General features: G+C 46.3%; 1 protein-coding gene across 2 annotated transcripts in view; it reads right to left on the reverse strand.

The window, feature by feature from the left end:
* The window catches only part of LOC122793129 (FGF1 intracellular binding protein), a 544,410-nt gene that overhangs the window by 24,058 nt on the left and 498,374 nt on the right, over window positions 1-21,978 (reverse strand). The gene's annotated exons all lie outside the window — the stretch shown is intronic.

Here is a 21,978-nt window from a genome sequence, read left to right on the forward strand (position 1 = left end):
AATGCAGTAGGCCATGAACCCCAAGGCTTGTAGTATTTGCCTTGCAGATAGAAGGGCTTTTGTGGCCACTTGTTTGAAGTAGGTTGTCAAATTAATTTGTTTCTCTGGCATGAGGAAAGCCCTCTGGGAAGTTGTATTCAAGCTTGCTCCCAGGAATATAATTTGTTGACAGGGTACCAGGTGTGATTTCCTTTCGTTTATGGTGTACCCCAGACAAGTTAGCACCCTTTGTACAAAGGCCAGATGATTCAAATGCATGTCCTGGCTTTCTGCCTGAATTAGACAATCGTCCAGGTATGGGTATATTTGAATATTTGAATATTTCTTTGCCTGAAAAATGCAATGACTGGAGCTAGGCACTTTGTGAATACCCTGGGCGCAGTAGATAAGCCAAAGGGCAGTGCAGAGAACTTTTAGTTATGTACTTACCATAACTTTAGATGTATGGGATCCATCTCGCCTACATTCTCTACAGATGGGTTTGGAGCCGGTCCTCGGCTCCGACTCGGCGCTATACAATAGAACGCAGTCTCTTATTGGCTGAGTCACCTCATATCCCAGGATGCACCACCACTACCTCCCCAGATCTCGTTTGTTCGCACTCATGTTCACAGAGACATACTATTGTCATAACATACTCGGGTCTTTCAAGAGAGGAAAGAAGATCAATTTCGGATCGTCCGGTCTCTCCTGGTCTACAAGGCAGGGGGATGGAGGGTGGGTTATTAGGAATGTAGTAGATGGATCCCATAATCTAAAGTTATGGTAAGTACATAACTAAAAGATGTAATGTGATCCTATCTCGCCTACATTCTCTACAGATGGGACAGCGTCCCTAGCACCTAATTCCCGGGTGGCTCACTGGAAAACACTCCTGAGAACTGTGGAACCAAAGGAAGCTCGACCCCTGGATGCCACATCTAATTTGTAGTGAGAAACAAAGGTGTGTGAAGATGTCCACGTGGCAGCCGCACAAATGTCGCCAATAGAGAGCTTGGAATGAAAAGCTGCCAAAGTGGCCATAGCTCTAGTGGAATGAGCTTTAACGGGAGCTATGAGCTCCTTGTTTGAGATGAGATAGACGTGAGTGATGCAGTCCCTGATCCACTTGGCAATAGTGACTTTAGTGATGGCTTTGCCTAATCTATTATCCGAAAAGGACACAAACAGTTGATCTGATTTCCGTGCTTTGTGTGTCCTATCCAAATAGAAGCATAATTGCCTGTGCACATCTAAGCAGTGAAAAGTGTATTCAGCTCTATTGGAATATTTGGGAAAGAAGAACGGTAGCTCCATCGACTGTTGTAGACAGAAATTAGAACAAACCTTTGGTATAAAAGATGGGTTTGTCCTAAGAGATACTCTATCCTTGTGGAATACCAAGTAAGGTGGTTTAACACATAGAGCCTGAAGCTCTGAAACCCGTCTGGCTGAAGTAATAGCAATTAGAAGGGCAGTTTTCCAAGAAAGGAATTTCAGATCACAGGTTGCTGCCGGCTCAAAGGGTGGTGAGGTTAAGGCACCTAATACCACGTTCAGATCCCACGGAGGTGCAGGTTGCGAAATGGGGGTCGAGAAGCCAAGCTCCTTTAATAAAGGCTTTACAGAGCTTGTTGCTCATTAAGGAGGTTGCACACTTTCATGAAAATTGGAAATAGCCGCCAATTGTACTTTGATGGTAGATATTGAGCAACCTTGCTGGAACAGGGAGGCTAAAAACTTGAGTACTTCTGATACCGAGGCTGTCATTGGGTCTAATCCTCGGAGCTGGGCCCAAATAGCAAACCTCTTCCATTTACTGCTATATATCTTCTTTGTAGAAGTCTTGTGGGCCGAAGACAAGATGTGTATGACTTCAGGAGCCAAAGAGTAGCTCCTAATTATGGTTGGAAGAGGAGTAGCCAGGCTGTCAACTTCAACGAATGGAGGGACTGATGGAGTTGTCCTGACTGATGAGTCAAAGGTCCGAACTTGGTCCAGGAACCAAGGACCCTCCAATGCATACCTGTGAAGAAAGGGGAACCAGATTTGCCGAGGCCAGTATGGGGCGATTAATATCATTCTGCTTCTCAAGCGAATCGCCTTCTGAATCACCTTGGGGAGAAGGGGAACCGTGGAAAGGCATATAGCAGACCGGAGGGCCAATCGTGGACTAGAGCGTCCCTGGGAGTCTCCCAAACTGGGGTCAGAGTGAAGAAGTGGTGGCACCGCATTGAAGGGCTTGTGAAGAGATCGCAACAGGACTCCCCATCTTGTGAAAATCTGTGTTGTCACTCTGTTGTTCAAGGACCACTCGTGAGGGAGAGAATAGTTCTGCTCAGTCTGTCGGCTATCACGTTGGATTTCCCGAATGTCGCTGCCATTAGAAAACGCTTAGCAATCGCCCAATCCCATACTCTCATGGCCTCTCTGCAAAGGGATAGGACCTGGTTCCTCCTTGCTTGTTTAGGTACCAGACTACCGACATGCTGTCGGATTGAATGGCAATTGTACCCTGGGGAGGTGATCGTGCAGTGCTTGCAACGCTAAAAGCACCGCCTCATCTCCAGGATATTGATATGAAGAAGACTCGTCGGGTGCCACGTGCCTTGGACCGACCTGTCCAGATAATGCCCCCACCCTGTCTGGGAGGCGTCCGTAGTCAGCGTGGCAGAGGGGAGTGGTGGAACGAAGGGTCGCCTTGATTCAGATTGGGGTTAGAAGCCACCAACGAAGATCCTGTTTGCACGTGTCCGTGATCAGAATGTGGTGACTGAGGGACGGTCCTGATAAGACCACTGGACTGAGAGGAGCCACTGAAGTATCCTCATGTGCAACCTTGCCAAGGGACCAGAAGAATGGTGGCTGCCATGGAGCCCAACAGTTGCAGGACCATTCTTGCTGGAGCACGGCGCCTGAGGAGTAGGGTCCGGACCTGAGACTGAAGCGTCGCGATCCTTTCTGCAGGGAGATAGACTCGCATCTGCCTTGAATCTATTTCTGCACCAATAAACAGAATACGCTGAGATGGTTGCAATACAGATTTTGACCAATTGAAGGTGATTCCTAAGGATTTGCCCAGTGCTATAGTGGCTGCTAAATTTTTCAAGAGTAGATGCCTGGAGGCGGCAGTTAGGAGCCTGTCGTCTAGGTATGGAAACACCTGGAATCCTAGACTTCTCAAGTGAGCAGTCGCGACTGCCAAACATTTGGTAAACACCCTGGGGGCTGTGGTGAGACCAAAGGGCAGTGCTCGGAACTGAAAATGACTGTCTCCTCGACGCCTGATCCATGAGAATGTGATAGTAGGCGTCTTTGAGATCTATGGAGCACATCCAAACTCCTTTCTCCAAAAGCGGGAGAATGGATTGTAAAGTGACCATCCGGAATTTGGACTTTTTTACAAATCGGTTCAGTTTGCGGAGATCCAAAATGGGTCTCAAGTCCCCGGTCTTTTTTGGCACCAAAAAGAATCTTGAGTAAGTCCCTAATCCGGCCTGGTCTGCGGGGACAGGTTGGATGACTCCTTTTTGAAGCAGCTTTGATACTTCGTCGGCTGCATGATCCCGTTGACTGGGTGGTGGGCCCGGGATTCTTTGGACTGGTGGGGGTGGTTGAACAAAGGGGATGGAGTAACCTCCGGCAATGATTCGAAGCACCCATTGGTCCTGAGTAATATCTTCCCAGGCCTTTAGGTGCTTGAGAATGACCCCGACTGGCTCGGAGCTGCACAGTCGGGTACTCCTTCAGGGATGCTGGAAGGAGGAGGAGCCACGAAAGGACTCGCGGTCTCCAGTGTTGGGGCCTCCGCGCCTCTGGACGGCATCTCCTGAAAAATTTCCCTCCTCTGCCTCTAGAAGGGGGTCGCTCTGCTGCAAGTAAGGCTTCTGAGACTTACGGAACCACATTTTCCCTCCTTCGGGCCTTGGGATAAGGCCTGAGGGAGTGGAAAAGCGGCTCCACGGCAGCCAAGGTCTTACCCTCCTGTTCAGCGAGTCAAAGTGTCCTATACCTTGGGTCCAAACAATGAGGACCCATCAAAGGGCCGGCAAAGGAAGACTTAAAGGCCTCTGCAAATGACACAGGCGTAGCCAGGCTTGTCTCCGTAGAGCAACACCTGTCCCAGCGGCTCTACTCGCTCCTTCGCCGCATAGGAAATGAGCCTCATGGACGAGTTAGATAATGAGGATAGGGTAGCCAACCGAGAGTTAACCGCCTGAGTTAACTGTTCAGGTAAGTTACCGAGAGGGCATCTGACAGCTCCTTGATCAGATCCCTCTGTAGTCTGGTGAAGTGTGCCAAATAATTCAGAGACCTTAACGTAAAGGTCGCTGAAGTAAGGCACGCTTGCCCGATCCATGCTCCTAGACTCTTTATTAGGGGGATGGATGGACGAAGCCTCTGCCACATCTTGTTGGGTGGCAGATGCCACCACCATAGCATCTACAGCCACACCTTTAGATAAAAATCCTTGTCCGGGGTGCCGAGAGAACTTGTTGGGATGAGCTGGCACGGTTCCACAGAACTGGGTGTTCCAACGCCTTTGAGAGATCAAATCCAGAAGCTCATTGCAGGGCGGAGACACCCAGGAGGCGGAGGGCTGAGCCCCGAAGGCCTTGAGGAACACCGACTCCTCAGCGCAAGGGGGTTTGGACTGCCGGTCGCCTCGGGGTTTAAGGATTTCCACAGTGTCCGCAAAGGAGACATCTTCCGAAGACGACTTTGGGGACCCCTCCGCATCATCGAGGTCGGTATCCGATGTGAGGGACTCGTCAGGGAAGTCAACGTGTTTCCTCTTACACTGTCTCTTCCTGGGGTTCCTCCGAAGGGTGTCGGAGGAACCTCCAGGAAGAAGGGAACCGCCAATGGGGGTAACCTCAGGCCCAGGGCTCCGCTGTCACGAGACAGGGGGATTCCAGAAGCGCCAGTCACCATGCCCAAGGAAGGTGGTGGTGGTGGAAAGGTCGAAGTGGCCACAGAGGATTTGGCTAAAGCACTTCTCATGGCATCAAGGCGGACCCCCAGAATCCTGGGAAGGTCCCATCCCCGAGGCCACAACAGTAACCGGAGCTCCCGCAGCCGACGCACCTAGAGGGAGGCTCGGAACCGAAAGGATCGGATCCGAAGCATCCCGGGGCCGACTGAGGAGGTCCGTGTACAACCCGACCGAGGGGGGGTTGAAGTTAGAGTCGGAGCCGACCGATAACTTCGACCGGATCAACCAATACCGACTCCAACGGCGCCAAGGCTGTCGGAGGAGGAATGGAAGTAGAAGGATGGGGGATCGGCTCCAGAGCCAACTGGGCAGGAGTCGAGATCAATTTAGCGAAGACCGTGACTGGAAAAGCTTCTGAAGCACCCTGTCTACGTCGAATCGGACATCCTCGAAGAACGAGAAGAGACCGACCGGGTCGAGTCGACTTCTCCGCCGCTCCGTAAAGGCTCGAGTATCGGGCGCCGAGGGAGATTCCACTACTATTGCAATCTCCCTTGGAGCCGATGTGGACTTCGGCTCCGAAGTGGAAGTGTCTGAGCGGGCAACCCCATCGGCTCCGAAGGCAGTGGAGCCGATGAAGGTGACACGCCTCGATGCCCGAGCTCGACTCCAAAGCCAGAGGAGTCGAGGCTGGAGACATCGAGGCAGACCGTTCCGCCCTCGGCTCCGAAGTCCGTGGAGCCGACGGAGAAGCCTGCCTAGACTTTTTAGCTATCGGATCCGACGGACTGGTTGGAGTCGAAGATTTTTTCTTCTTGCCAGTAGGAGAAGAAGAAGAGGATAAGGCTTCCTCAAAAGAAGGGGCAATGAGCCCTTTTAAAATCAATTTGTTTTTCCTCTCTTGGAGGACTCGAGAGGAAAAAGCGTGGCAAACGCTACAGGACTCCTGGAGGTGTTTGGGACCTAAACAATACACACACAAGGAATGATCATCCGTTATAGACATTTTGTAACCACACTTAACACATTTTTTAAAACTGGAAGGTCTATGTTCTTTAGACATGGTTTTAAAGAAAAAACTTAACAACAATTACAGACAAAACAATTAACACCGACAATTAGGCTCTAATTTAAATGCCTAAAGCAGGGCTAGGCCCCTCTAACTTAAACGGAACCTTTTTACCAACAAATATACACAATCTTCCACAAAAAAGTATCAAAAAACAATCACACAACAACACTAGCCATTAAAACAGCTTTTGGGTGAGTTTTAGAAAGAAATTTGACAGAAAAAGTTTCTGACTAGAGGTACTTAGCTCAGCCAAGTCCAAGACCACGTCTATGCTGGAAAGCGGCAAACGAGATCTGGGGAGGTAGTGGTGATGCATCCTGGGATATGAGGTGACTCAGCCAATAAGAGACTGCGTTCTATTGTATAGCCGTGGAGCCGAGGATCGGCTCCGAACCCATCTGTAGAGAATGTAGGCGAGATAGGATCACATTACATCTGATAATGCGTGTAGCCTGCTTTGAAGCGTAGGAATCTTCTGCAAGATTCCCTGATTGGGATGTGCAGGTATGCTTCCTTTAAATCTAGTGTTGCCAACCAGGCATCTTTGCCTAGCATAGGGAGCAACTGGTGAAGAGTCAGCATCTTGAATTTTGGAATCACCAAAAAGGTGTTTAGAGTAGACAGGTCCAGGATAGGACGCCATGAATTGTCTTTTCTGGGTACCAGGAAAAGTCTCGAGTAGAAACCTTGTCCTTTTTCCTCTTTTGGTACCAACTGAATAGCCCCCATGCTTAAGAGAGAAAGTACTTGCTTTTGGGCCTCTGCCCACTGATTTGGGGGTAGATCTGGCCACCCGCTTGGTGCTGGTAATGTGTGGAAGTGAAATCTGTATCCCTGGGACACTATATTTAAAACCCATTTGTCCTGGGTAATGAGTTCCCAGTTCTTTGCATGAAGGGCAATCTTTCCCCCCAAAGGGGCAGTCAGTTGAAAAGTGCTTGGAAGTTTTAAAAAGAAGTCATTGAGACAGTTTACCATGGGGGGAGTTTTATTACTCCCAGATTTGGAAGTGGAAACCCCCTACTGCTTAGTCATGTGCGTACCCTGGGACTGAAGCCTGGGAGCTCTGCGGGATCTGGGTTTGGACTGAGAAGGTCAGGAAAGGACCAATTCTTGGAAGGCCAATGCCTACTAAACCTTGGAGGTTGTACTTGTAAAAAATCTTTAACAGTTTGCATAGATTTAGCTTTTTCCTCCATCTTTTTAAGAACTTCTTCTGCCTTGTTGCCAAATAGGCGGTCCTGGTTTAAGGGAGCATCCAGTAATTTTGCTTTAACATGATCTGGCAAGGATTGCTCCTTAAGCCAAGCATGCCTTCTAAGTACAAACCCAGTTACAGCAGCCCTGCAAGATGCCTCTAGTGAATCAAAACCACATTGCAAAGTATATTTTCCAACTTGTTCAGCTGAATGCAGTAAATCCTGTAAATCCTTATTTTCAGCACAATCAGGAATCAGCATAATTTTCTGTTTAAGCAATCCAATAATATGCTGCTGATACTTTTAACATATGAAACTGGAAGATTAAGGCTCTAATGGCCAAAGTTGCAGATGTGTATACCTACTTACCCCATCTATCCAGCACCCTGGAGTCTCTATCAGAGGGGGTAGGATTTTTGGCAGTAGTAGCTTTAATGCACTTGGGTCCTTGTGAAATGGTCTCAGGATCTGCAGTAGGATTTTTAAAAAGGAACTTGAGAGAGTCAGGGACTCTGTAATATCTATCAGGTTTTCTGGGAGCAGGAGGTAAAGAGTCAGGGGCCAAGCTAGATTCCGAAAAGGCATCATCAACAATGTCTAACAGGAGGTATGGCTAAAGGTCTGTGCTGGGGCAGGAGTAAGAAATCCCTAAGCCTCTTTTTAGAATCAGGGAAATCCTAACTTTCCCACAGAAAATGCTCCCTGAGAGTATGCAAGGTTTCACCAAAAGAGAAATCCTCTGGGGGGCAGCAGAGGGAATAGAGTCCTCAGCATCAGAATCCTCATAGGTAGATAACAGCAAATCCTGGTCATCAGAGGAAACACTAAATTCAGAATCCAGGTCAGAAGTATCATAAGCAAACTCAGTCCTAGGTCTCTTAGAGGGGGAAGGCTGGCTTCCCCTGATTAAAGTAATAAGGTCTTCAGCCATTCTTATCATTTGTTTTTTAGGCATGGAGGCCTGACTATGCACTCTGGGCGTAAGTTTTCTAGGCATGGTTCGAGTTTTAGGCCTTGAAGAAGGAGATGGCGTCTGTTTAACACGCAGTCAGTAGGCCTGAATACACCCTCAGAAGCCGGTGCCTGCACAGCGGCTCCAGATCCATCCAAGGTAGAGACATCCGCAGGTTCCACAGTTGAAGCATCTCGCGGCATACCGGACTCCGAATGGGTCTCAGTAGAGGCCAGCGAATCTGAAGTAGCGGCTATCAGGGACAGTGAAAGCACCTCACTGAGTACCGGCGAACTGGCGACTGGCTTAGGAGAGTGTCATCGGCAGCTTTGGACCTAGGCGGCCTGTCTCTGTCTTTATCTTAACGTTTTTTTCAGAATGCCGGTAGTTGGATGGCTTACCGAAGACATATCAGGATAATTGAACTGAGCCTCAAAATATTTAGAAGCAAAAATATACTGACGACGGATAGTTCATGGTTTAAATAAGGCACAAAACTGACAGCGAAGTACGTCATGGTCACGGCCTAGGCAAGGAATACAGTACGAATGAAAATCTTTATGAGGTATTTGCTTTCCACAAATAATGCAATTATTTACTTTTACTGACATCGGTTTAGAGCAAGAAAAAGTTTCCCCAACAGGGTACTTAGCTTTTAGTTGAAGACTTCGGTCCTGAAACTCGAAAACGAATATTTCATGAGTAGGCCAACCAGCACTTGCGAACTGCTTCTGCTTCGGGCACTGCACAGCAAGAAAGACGGATGTAAATGCATCGGCTGTATGTTTTATTCCCCTGATGACCTGACATCACAGAAGAAGGGACAGCAACCAAGCAGAACCCAAGACTTTGTTAATCAGGCCGACTGAGGGCTACTGCAAGCAGATAACCCAAATGTGATGACTGCAACAGTGAAACACGAAGAACATCAACAGATCAGTGAAAGCCAATCTGTTGAAGAAATGCCTAACCCAGAAGTCCTACTACGATAAAACCAGCAAACCGCTCAGTCCATTATGAGAAGAAGTGGTAAGGATGCAAACATCCAAAGGTGATGATCAGATTGGTGTCGTGAAGAATATTTGCCCAGAGCAGAGATCATATGTTGTGGAATCACAAGAAGCAGTTTTTTGGAGTAATCGGAAACATTTGAGACCGGTGTCTGAGCCTATACCACAGCACATATCCTGTGAGAAAGAGTATCTCAGAGTGAGTTGTCAAGTGTTCCAATTCCTCTGTAAGTTCTGGAGGACATTCCCGTTCCTGTGATGAATCCAGAAGTTCCTGATAAGAGCTGTGCACTGCAGACTGTCCCTGTTGCTAAATCTGGTCCACACTGTTACGTTACGAGATATGGTCACATCTCTAAACCCTGTAGCAGATATGAAGCAACTTGGTCATGAACATTGTGTTTTGTTTCTAATGTATATAGCAATGCATGTCTAATTCTAATATTGTTTTTTCTAAGGGCAATCTTTTTAAGAGGGAGGATGTAGATCAGCATGTGTGTATGTACCTTTAAGAAGCTATCCAAGGGCTTGCATAAGTGTATAAATACCGAGCATGTGGAAGCTAGACTGCCATTTTGTAGTAAGCTGTTGAGATGTAAGCATGTACGTATGTAAGGTCTGTCAATTAGTTTGTACTTTATGATGCTACTATCCATCCTGATGTGTTTCTGTGTATTAAAGCCTCTAAATGAACCCCCCACCTGCTTATCATATGTGCTAGAGAAGGACGAGCGACACAAAGGAAGCTCTTGACCTTTGCTGTAAGTCTAATTTATAGCGATAAATGATGGTATGGAATTTGGACCAAGAAGCAGCAGCACAAATGTCATCACATCAAGTGATACTTTGGCAAAGAAAGCTGCAGATGTAGTCTCAGATTTAGATGTGCGACCCTTAAGGGCAGGGGTAAAGGTATGATAAAGCTATTCTCAATTTAGAATTCATATTTGGAAGAAAGAAAGATTAATCTCGTTATGATTCTCTGAACCTAAACATCTTGAGTGATGGACATCCAGGCAATGGGATGCAGGGATAAGCACCCCCAATTGCCTCCAGAGTGTGGAGACCGGTGTCTGAGCCTATACCACAGCACATATCCTGTGAGAAAGAGTATCTCAGAGTGAGTTGTCAAGTGTTCCAATTCCTCTGTAAGTTCCGGAGGACATTCCCGTTCCTGTGATGAATCCAGAAGTTCCTGATAAGAGCTGTGCACTGCAGACTGTCCCTGTTGCTAAATCTGGTCCACACTGTTACGTTACGAGATATGGTCACATCTCTAAACCCTGTAGCAGATATGAAGCAACTTGGTCATGAACATTGTGTTTTGTTTCTAATGTATATAGCAATGCATGTCTAATTCTAATATTGTATTTTCTAAGGGCAATCTTTTTAAGAGGTAAGATGTAGATCAGTGTGTGTGCATGTACCTTTAAGAAGCTATCCAAGAGCTTGCACAAGTGTGTAAATACCGAGCATGTGGAAGCTAGACTGCCATTTTGTAGGCAGCTGCTGAGATGTAATCATGTACGTATATGTAAGGTCTGTCAATTAGTTTGTACTTTATGATGCTACTATCCATCCTGATGTGTTTCTGTGTATTAAAGCCTCTAAATGAACCCCCCACCTGCTTATCATATGTGTTAGAGAAGGACGAGCGACACAAAGGAAGCTCTTGACCTTTGCTGTAAGTCTAATTTATAGCGATAAATGAAGGTATGGAATTTGGACCAAGAAGCAGCAGCACAAATGTCATCATATCAAGTGATACTTTGGGAAAGAAAGCTGCAGATGTAGTCTCAGATTTAGATGTGTGACCCTTAAGGGCAGGGGTAAAGGTATGATAAAGCTATTCTCAATTTAGAATTCATATTTGGAAGAAAGATTAATCTTGTTATGATTCTCTGAACCTAAACATCTTGAGTGATGGGCATCCAGGCAATGGGATGCAGGGATAAGCACCCCCCAATTGCCTCCAGAGTGTGGCAGTTGGGCAAACATTCAGGAGGGCTGATAAGGACTATCAGAGAAGTGACCCCAAAAGTCTGGATTCTGAGGGCCACCTCTGCCGCATGGGTGATGTCCACCATTAGAGCTACCCCCTCTGCCTCGGGGAGGGGGGTCTCTTTCCAGGAGTGTCAGATGCAGACTCTTGAGACTTTTGGAACCATATTCCATCCTTTTAGATTTCTGGAAAAAATTCTCTAGGGGCTAGAAACCATATCCCTATGGCAGACAGGGTCTTACAGTCTTCACTCCTGGATAGCATTTCTTTAACTTTTAGACCAAAGAGTGTTGCTCCATCATAGAGGGTGTTGATGAAAGGTGTCAAGTGTTCCACACATAGGTGCATGCAGGGATTTCTCCTAATGGTTATGCCACTGCCTACAGCACTAGAGGTTTCTATGGCACTGGAGAGGAGGTACATTAAAAAATCAGGCAAGGACTGAAGGGTAATCAACTGTGAGCAAACAGATTCTCTTGGAAAGATCTTTGGTCAAATCTCTCTGGAAGCATGTAACATACCAGGTAATTCAGCACCTTTAGATCAAAGGTCACTGATACACAGACTTGTTTCCCAAAACTCTCCAACATCAGAGACCCCCTGTTAGGGAGATGTACAGAACTCTCTTCAGCCAGTTCCTTTTTGGTGGCTGCTACTGCCTCCGCCACCACCATGGAATCAACATTCAGAACCTTGCTCCAATAAGGATGGTCTTTCTGGGAAAACAGAAATCTGTCAGGTTTACCTGGGATAGGTTCAGTCATGTCAGATTCCTTCCATGCCCATTTAGAGATTAAATATACCATCTCATCTGTGGGAGAGAACAACAAAGAAGTTGATGGGCCAGTCCCAAAAGCATTGAGAAATTATGACTCCTCTTTGGACAGAGCTTCAGAGGACCACCCCTCCCTTCTGTCTGAGTAGTTCTAGTATTTCACAGAACAAGATGTCCCTGTGGGGAGTCAGTGGAAAGTACAGTTGTGTACACTTACCATAGATGTAGACGTTAGAGTGTATTCACTATTGCAGTCAACACATTTAGGTTATCCCTCCCAGGGTAGCCCTCGGCTAGCCCGAATACCAGAGACTTAGTATTTCTTTGCCAGTTGCTGTCGCTTGAGGACTGATGGCAGGTCGTCAGTAGTATAAAGTAAGACAGCCGACGCCATTACATCAGTTTTTCTTGCCCTAATCTGTCAGGAGCCCCCAAGTAGGAGGTCAGGTTCTAGTGGAAGAAACCCCACCAGTGGAAAATAAATAGCAATATGTCCCTTGAAAGGAAAGGAGAACAACAAGTTAGAAAGGTAATAAAAGGAGAAAGAGAAGAAAGGGGGATGGAGGGAGGGAACTGAGGACTGCTACAGAGAATACACTCAAACATCTACATTTATGGTAAGTGTACACAGCTGTACTATGTTCTTCGTGTGTCACTGTTGCAGTTGTCACATTTGGCTTGATTCCCAAAGCAGAGGAAAAGGGTGGAGGCAGTCAATGAAACTAGGGGCTGGCTAGGATGCCCTGCAAGACTGCAGAGGCAAACCCTGCCCTGGATTTGGAGAAGACAGGCAGGTGGTAATGCTTGGTAACAGTGTGAACAGATGCCCAGGTGGCAGCCTCCAGGATGTCCCTGGTGGGGACTCCTCTGAGGAAAGCTGCAGAGGTAGACACTGCTCTGGTGGAGTGTGTCCTGACCCCCTTGGGGGGAGACTTTCCATGTTGTTTGTAGCAGAAATGGATGTAGTGTGCTATCCATATGGAAATGATTTGCTTGGGGATGGCTTTGCCTTCTGCCCCTGTAGCACAGCTAACCAGCAATTGATCAGACTTTCTGAAGGATTTAGTCCTGTCTAGATAAAATCTGAGCTGTCTGTGCACATCTAGAGAGTGAAAAATCCTTTCCCCCTTGTTCTGGGGATTAGAAAAAAAGGTGGGCAAATAAATGGATTGGTTGAGAGCTACACTGGACACCACCTTGGGCATGAAGGATGGGTTAGTTCTGAGGGATACCCTGTTTGCATGGAAGACGATGAAGGGTTCCACAGCCATGAGTGCTTGCAGCTCAGAGACACTTCTGGCTGAAGTGATGGTCAGAAGGATTGCTGTCTTCCAGGAGAGAAATTTTAGCTCTGCAGAAGAAGCTGTTCCAAAAGGGGGCAGAGTGAGCTTTTCCAATACAAAGTTAAGGTCCCAAGCTGGTGTTGGTGCCCTTCTGGGTGGCTTCAAGTTGCTAGCCCCTCTTAGGAACTGTCTGATCAAAGGATGTGAGAAATGGGGCTGCTCAGTGGGAAAATGAACAGAAATAGCAGAGGCATGAATTTTTACGGAGGAGAAAGAGAGGCCACTGTGTAGTAGATCAGCTAAGTAATCCAGGATGAGAGGGAGGGAGGGCTGTGCCGTATTGGCTCCCTTAGCCTGGATCCAGGTGCAGAACCTTTTCCATTTATCAGCATAAGACTTTCTGGAGCTAGGATGTCTGGCCTCACGGATAACATCCAGAACCTGTTTACTGAGGTTGGCGGATTGGTTCAGGGTTAGGGAATAAGCCAAGCTGCCAAATTGAGTGCCTGTAATTGGGGATGCATGAATTTCCCTTCCTTCTAGGTCAGGAGGTTTAGAATCTGAGGAAGATGCCATGGGGGTAGCAGGGACAGGCTGCGCAGCAAGGGGTATCAGTACTGCCGGGACCAGTCTGGAGCTATAAGAATGGTCCTTAGTTTTTCCTCCCTTATTTTGAGCAGTACCCTGGGGATGAGGGGTAGGGGAGGAAAGGCATAGACCGATAGATTGTCCCAGGGGAAGGAAGGGCATCCACTTTCCAAGCCATGCAGTGATGCTCCCTGGTGCAGAATTTGCTGAGCTGATGGTTGGTGTGGGAGGCAAAGAGGTCGACCTTCGGGGTTCCCCATTTCTGAATTATTAGGGTGAAGGTACTTCTGTTGAGTTGCCACTCGTGTGGGCCCAGAAGATTTCTGCTTAATTGGTCTGTCAGAGGAGTTGAGAGCGCCTGATAGGAATTGTGCTAACAGGTGTAGTTGCATGGCAGAGGCTTTGTGCTAAAGGGTCATGGCCAGCCTGCACAGAGGGTAGGAGCAAGTCCCTCCCTGCTTGTTGATGTATCACATCACAGTGGTGTTGTCTGTTTTGATCAGGAAAGCTATCAAGGCATGCTGCACAGCCATCATCTCTTTTTGATTAATGTGCAGAGGGATTTGCTGTGGGCTCCATTGGCCCTGTATGCACCTGCCGTCCAGGTGTGCACCCAAAGTGTAGTCTGATGCATCTGCGGTGATGGTCTGGGTGGCGGGGGTGGGGAGAAAGGCATTCCCTTTTTGTGGGAGCATGCTGTTGCCCACCAAAGAAAATCTTTTCTGAGGCAAGGAATTATAGGTAGAAGAGTTTCCAGGTCTTGAGAGTGTTAACACCAAAGGCTTTTTAGGTACCATTGAAGTTTCCTCATATGCAGTCTGGCATATGGAATGAGTAGTATGCAAGATGCCATGAACTCCAGAGCTTGCAGGATCTTCCTTGCAATTAGCTGGGGCCTGGTGGCTAATTGAGAAAAGTAGGCTGTCAGGAAAATTTGTTTCTCTGGAGTAAGGTATGCCATCTGGGATGCTGTGTCCAGACTTGCTCCCAGGAAGACTATCCTTTGGGTGGGCACCTGTTTGGATTTCTTTTAGTTGATTGTGTACCCTAGGGAGGTTAGTAGGGTCTTTACAAAGGCCAGGTGCTTGAGCAACTTTTCCTGGCTGTCTGCCTGAATAAGGCAGTCGTCTAAGTATGGGTAAATCTGAATATTTCTTTGTCTGCAAAAGGCAATGGCCGGAGCCAGACATTTTGTGAAAACTCTGGCAGCAGTAGATAAGCCAAAGGGAAGCATAGAGAACTGTAAGTGTTGAGATCCTGCCCTGAAGCTGAGGTATTTCCTGCATGATTCCCTGATAGGAATGTGAAGGTAGGCCTTTTTTAGATCTAGGGTGGCTAGCCAAGTGTCCTCGGAGAGAATGGGTAGCAGCTGCTGGAGGGTGAGCATTTTGAATTTCGGGATCACCAGGATGGTGTTTAGAATGTTAGATCGAGGATGGGGCGCCAGGTGCCCTCTTTTCTGGGCACCAGAAAAAATCTGGAGTAGAAACCTTGGCCTATCTGTTCTTCAGGAAAGTACTCTACTGCCTTCATAGAGAGCAGAGAAGGATTTGCTTTTGAGCCTTTGCCCACTGATTTGGTGGTAGACCTGGGAACCCTTTTGGGGTTGGAAGGGTGTGGAAGGAAAATTTGTATCCCTGAGACACAATGTTCAGAACCCAGGGTTCCTTGGGTAATGGCAACTCAGGTGCTTGAGTGAAAGGTGAGTTTTCCTCCTAGCGGTAAGTGAAGGTAGGCAGATGGAGGGGGTGGAGGAGGTGAGTCATTGTGAGTTCTTACCATAAGGGAGTGGCTTAGAACTCCCTGGGTTTTGAAGTGGAGGTAGTCCATTGCTCAAGTCTCTGCATTCCCTGGGACTGCTGTCTGGGGGGGTCTGCTTCCACGGGGCCTAGGCTGGGACGGTTTACTGGGAGCAGGAAAGGACCAGTGTTTGGAGGGACAATGCCTGCTGAACCTAAAGGGGTGGACCTGCAAGAAATCCTTAACCATTTGCATAGCTTTTGCTTTTTCTTCCATCTTTTTTAAGACTTCTTCTGCCTTGGTGCCAAATAAGGGGACATCCAACAATTTAGATTTGACATGGTCTGGCAGGGGCTGTTCCTTAAGCCATGCATGCCTTCTAATGACAGATCCAGTGACTGCTGTCCTGCAAAAATCTTCTAGGGCATCAAAACCAAAGTGCAAGGTGTGTTTAGTTACTTGACTTGCAGAATGCATTAGCTCTTGTAAATCTTTAGATTTTGCACAAGCAGGAAAGGAAGACAATTTTTGTTTAAGGAGTTCCATGGTATGTTGCTGAAATTTCAGCATATGGAACTGACTTGCCCTGATAGCAAAAGTAGTTGAGGTGTATACTTTTTTACCCCATCAGTCCAATGCTCGGGAATCCCTATCTGAGGGGGTGGGATTCTTAGTAGAGGTTGCTTTAATCCCTTTTGGCCCTTGAGAAATGACCTCAGGGTCAGCTGTAGTATTTTTAAAAAGATATTTGTGTGAGTCAGGGACTCTATACTACCTGTCTGGTTTTCTGGGAGCAGGAGAAAGAGTGTCAGTAGTCAAGCTGGATTCGAGGAAAACATCCTCCACAACATCCAGGACTGGGGGGATGGCCAAGGGTCTGTGTTGTGGAAGATCTAGGAATTCCCTGAGTGTCTTTTTAGACTGAGGGTAGTCCTGACTCTCTCATTGGAAATGCTCCCTTAAGGTATGCAGGGTTTCCCCCAAAGTAAAAATCCTCTGGGGGAAGAGGCTGAAGGAATGGAATCCTCTGCATCAGAATCCTCATAGGTGGAGAGGGGTTGCAAGTCTTCATATTCAGATGCATCAAATTCATCTGACTCTTGTTCAGACAAAACTACAGGGGACAGATCTCTTTTCCTTTTGGAGAGGCTAGCTTGGCTTCCCCTGATCAACATAATAAGGTCTTCTGCCATTTTAAGCATTTGAGACTGAGGCAAGGTAGCAAGCACTTGAGAGTGGGTCGTCAGTTTCTTGGGTGTGGTTCATAACTTGGGCCTAAGAAACTCGGTAGTTTTAGAAAGAATGGTAGTCACGAAAGAAGACAGTTTGTGTTGAGATTCGGTAATGCGAAGGACTTCCTCGGAAGCCGGTGCCTGCTCAGTGGCTACGGACCCATCCAAGGTTGAGACAACCGCAGGATCCTTAGTCGAAGAAGAGTTTTGCGGCATACCAGACTCCGAAAGGGTCTAGGTAGTGGCCTGCAAATCAACAGAAGCGGGCATCAAGGGCTGCGAAAGTGCCTCACTGAGCACCGGAGAACTGACGACTAGCTTAACGGAAGCGTCATCGGAAGGTTTGGACCTGTGCAATCTGTCTCTGTCTTTATCTTTACGTATTTTTGGAAGATTTGCTGTCAGATGGCTTACCGAAGCCATATCGGAATTCGATGACTGTAAGTGAAAATATCTGGCTATAATAAGGGCCTGCCGATGGACAGCTCTGGCACTGAACAAAGCACAGAAGTGACAACGGGAAACGTCGTGGTCTGGGCCTAAACAAGTGACGCAGTAAAAGTGGAAGTCTTGGTGTGGTATTTGTTTTCCACAGGCGAGACAATTATTAACTTTTTCTGACATCGGTTAGTGCAAGAAAAAAGGATCCCCAACAGGGTACTTAGCTTTAGAAGACTTCAACTTCAATTTGGTAGACAAAAACTCAGGTAGCGGCCAACTGGCACTCGTGAAAACTGCTTCTGCTTCAGGCTCCACGGCAAGAAAGACTGATGTAATGGCATTGACTGCATTACTTTATACTACTGACGACCTGACATCAGTCCTCAAGCGACAGCAACCAACGCAGAAATACCAAGTCTCTGGTATTCGGGCTGGCCGAGGGCTACCCTGGCAGGGATAACCCAAATGTGATGACTGCAACACTGAAACACGAATATCTTCTTCTGCGCTAACATTTCCAATAAAATGCCCTGGTGAGATGCTCTGGGGAGGTCTCGAAAACTGACTGGGGTCCTCAATGTGGATGGAGTCAAAAACATTTGAAGACTGGCTGTCCCAATGGGATAGAGAGAGAGACAGAGAGAGAGAGAGAGAGAGAGCAGGATCAGTACCCAGGGAAATCCTGTGGGGGAGGAACAGATCTGAGCCCAAAACAGCACACTGCTCCCTAAAACAAGACAGCACTCTCTTAAAAGCTTCAAAAGCAGAGCCTGAGACAGGACCAGAAACCCTTGCAATAGGATCTGTGGCACTCACTAAGGAATGGTCTACATGTCCCATCCATCTCCGCTCAAAAGCTGACACCAAGAGCCAAAGTGTCCAGAGCAGAAGCCCTGAGAGAAAGGGATGGCTCAGAGTCTTGAAGTCGAGGCTGCCTCCTCAAGTTTGACGCCTTGGCTCCCAGATCTGTTAGAATCTGAAACACTTGGAGCCGAATGGATCAGCAATACCACCAGAGTCAAAGAAAACCGGCTCTTTGGATCAGATGTGGCCATACCCTGGGGAACGTTTCGATCTGACAGCCCCAACTCCAAAGGTAGATCAGGGAAGGAGAAATTATTTGATGAGGGAAAGGAACCAATCTTTGCAGCCCTGGTAGGAGTCAGAGCCGGACAAACCCCTAGCTTGAGGTGGGTTCTGAGGAACTTCATCACCACCCTCTCTAGGTCAGCATTTGAAAGACTCCTGGGGGACTGCACTAAATGGAGAAAAGCCGTGGATGAAGGTCTAGAGATCCAATGGAGAGACCAGTCCTAAAGAATGGAAGGATCTCAGCCTGGGCAGTGTCAGCTCTGGTGAAAAGCATGGCTCAGGTAAGGTGAAGTATCACATCCAATAAGAATAGGCTTCAAAATTTCTGATGCCTGAGTCGAAGAAGAGGAGAGATCTAGGGACAGCTTTTTTCATTCCCTGGACTTGTCTTTGTCCTCGGATTTATCATGATTCTTTTCAAATGTAGATCTATCTGTGGTTTTCTGAGCCAAAGGAGTAGTAGTAGAAGAGGTACAGGAGTGAGCAGGGGGAAGTGCACAGGCATGGAGAAGCCCCTTAATTACAAGTTTGTTTCTCCTCTCTACTAAGGCTCTATGCCCAAAGGCCACACAAATAGTACACTGTTCGTCCAGATGGGCAGCCCCCAAACAATAGGCACATCTGGCATTTGTATCTGAGTTGGCTTGCTACAAGCCAAACATTTTTTGAAGCCTAAATGTTTGTCATACATTACTGAGATTTCTAGACAAGGCCGCTAAAGATCATAACAACAACACTGTTAAAGTAAAAATCACACAAGAAAAACACTGCACAGCTTAACAGGAAAAAGCTATATATGCCTAATCTTAAACAAGCACTCAAAATATAAACTGTAACTTACTTCTAAACTATAGTAATAAGTAACACAATAAGAAGCCAACAGGCAGTAAGAGAAAATAATTGGAGAACTTATTTTATATATATATATATATATATATATATATATATATATATATATATATATATATGTATGTATGTATGTCACGTTAATACACAATAAAAGTCAAATAAACAAAAGATACATTTTTGAGAAAATGATAGTGAAAAAATCCCAATAAGATAAGCATTTATCTAGCTAATGAGCCTAATCAAAAAAGACCACATCCATAACAAATGAGGAGGCAAACAAGCTCTGGCATATCTCTCTCCTTGCAGGGGGTTATGGGTAAGATAAGGAACCTGAGCACTGGATCCAAAGTCTGAGAGTGGCTGAAGTTGGAAATGAGATGGAGCTGATAGCCCATCTGTTGAGGAAGGACAGAAGAGACAACATCACGTCAGTGGTTTACATTTATGAGTAAGCACAGAAAATCAATAAACACACAGAAGATCTAATAAATCAAATATATGTGCAGTTACAGAAGTGGAATACAAAACGGAGATATAGTTAAAGTAGGAAAAGTAAAAGTGGTGGAGAAATAGGTAGTAGTAGCTAGGTCTGGAAAGCTAATACAGACCATTAAGATGGAAGCTGCTGAAGATGGTCATGAGAGCTGCAGTATATTCAAGATAAGTTCAGATAATCAGGGAGTCCCAAATTCCATTTTATCATGCTGCAATTTCTCAACAATCCATTGTTTGGATTCAGCCATTCTGATGGCTCAATGAACTGTTTGATATTTTGACAGAAAAAGAAGTTATATTCTTACCATAATGTTCCATCTGTGTTGTTGATCATCTATTCTTGGCAGCTGGGTTACAGTTCCGATCCTTGGAACTGGTCCGGCCATTACACAACTCGCTCCAGCCAAAAAAACTCTCAAGCTAAGAGTCTACCCACAATGCTCTTCTCTACATTACCTCAGATCCGAGTTTGCAGACTTATAGAAAAATAGAAAGAAACTAAACTAAATCAAGAAACCATGTCCAAGGTGCATCCTAACAAGACGCCCAGGACAAAGGTTCACTCCTCCAGGAATCCACAGGAGAGGGAAGAAGGGTGGGATGCCAAGAATAGATGAAGATTGACAACACAGATAAAACATTACAGCAAGAACATAACTTCTTTATCTGATGTTGTCAATCTTCATCTATTTTTGACAATTAGGTAGCCCTATGGAAGGATATACCTGAGAACCATAGAACCAAAGGAAGCTTTTCCCTTGGAGACCAGATCCAATTTGTAATGAGTAATAAAAGTATGTGGAGTAGCCCACACTGTTGCTGTGCATATTTCACTCATGGAAGTCTTAGAATGGAAAACAGCTTAAGTGGCCATTGATCTGGTGGAATGTGCCTTCACTGGTGCAAGTAACTTGAGATTCTTTCTATTATAAATGTAAGTAATACAATCTCTAAACCATTTTGACAAGGTAACTTGAGAAACAGATTTCCCTAAAGTTGTGCCAGAAAAGGATACGAACAACTGTTCTGATTTTTTAAATTCTTTAGTTCTGCAGAGGGAGAAACATAATTGTCTGTGAACATCCAACAAGTGTAGGCAATAGTCCCCTTTGATGGAAAAAGTGGGAAAGAAAACAGGCAAGTCCATGGCTTGATTAATGTTGGACTCTGAGACCACCGTCAGAAGAAAAGAAGGATTGGTTCTGAGTGTAACTCTATCCTTATGGAAAATTAAGTAAGGGGGTTTTGAACATAAGACCTGCAATTCGGACAGTTGCCTTGCAGAAGTTATGGCTGTGAGGAAAAGCATTTTCCAAGAAAGAAACTTTAAGTTGCATGTCACCGCTAGCTTAAAAGGGGGTAAGTACTACTACTTACTGCAGAACAACAGTCAGGTCCCATGGAGGTAGAGGGTCTTTAAATGAAGGCTTTAAATGTATAGTTCTCTTGAGGAAGACCTTACACAGTCTATGTGATGCTGAAAAAAGGTCTCCAAAGCCATTATGGAAATTAGAGATGGCAGCTAGAATGACTAACTGTGGAGGCGGAAGCTCCTTTAGCAAAAAGGATGGACAGAAATTCTAAAACTTTTTCCACAGGAGCCAAAAAGGGATCAAGACCATTATCACAAGGCCAGATTAAAAATCTCTTCCACGTACTAAGGTAGAGCTTCCTGGTGGATGGTTTATGAGATGCCAGCAGAATTTTCCACACCAGGGACAGTATATCATTATGCCAGGTGACTATCAGAATTGGAGGAACCAAGCAGTTAGCTTGAGACTTTGAAGATTGGGATGCACCAGTCCCGGAGGATGAGACAGTAGGTCTGGAACTGGGTCCAGAATACATGGACAGTGAACTAGATGAGGCCATAGGAAGGGAAACCAAATTTGTCAAAGCTAGAAGGGTGCAATGAGGATCACTTTGTTTCTCAACCTGGCAGCGTTCTTGAGAAAAAGTGGGATCAGAGGAAAGGCATACAGGAGACCCGGGGGCCGACTGAGAACAGCGTCTCTTGGGGACTCCCCCTAAAGGGGGATTAGGGCAAAGTAGCTTCTGCACTTGTTTTAGGGTAATGCAGAAAGGTCGCAGCAAGGCTGGCCCCAGTGACGAAAGATCCTCTTCACTACATCGGGATTGAGAAATCACTCATGAGGCAGTAGAATGCATCTGCTTAGTTTGTCTGCTATCATGTTTGAACTGCCCAGTATGAGCTTTGCTATCAGAAAGTGGTTGGAGGCAAGGGCCCACTGCCACACACTGAGAACTTCTCAACACAGGGGGAAAGATTTGGTTCTCCTTTTTCTGTTGATGTACCAGATTACGGACATATT

Source organism: Protopterus annectens, chromosome 2.part0 (genome assembly GCF_019279795.1).
Source record: "Protopterus annectens isolate FY-2018-M chromosome 2.part0, PAN1.0, whole genome shotgun sequence".
Lineage (NCBI taxonomy): Eukaryota > Metazoa > Chordata > Ceratodontiformes > Protopteridae > Protopterus > Protopterus annectens.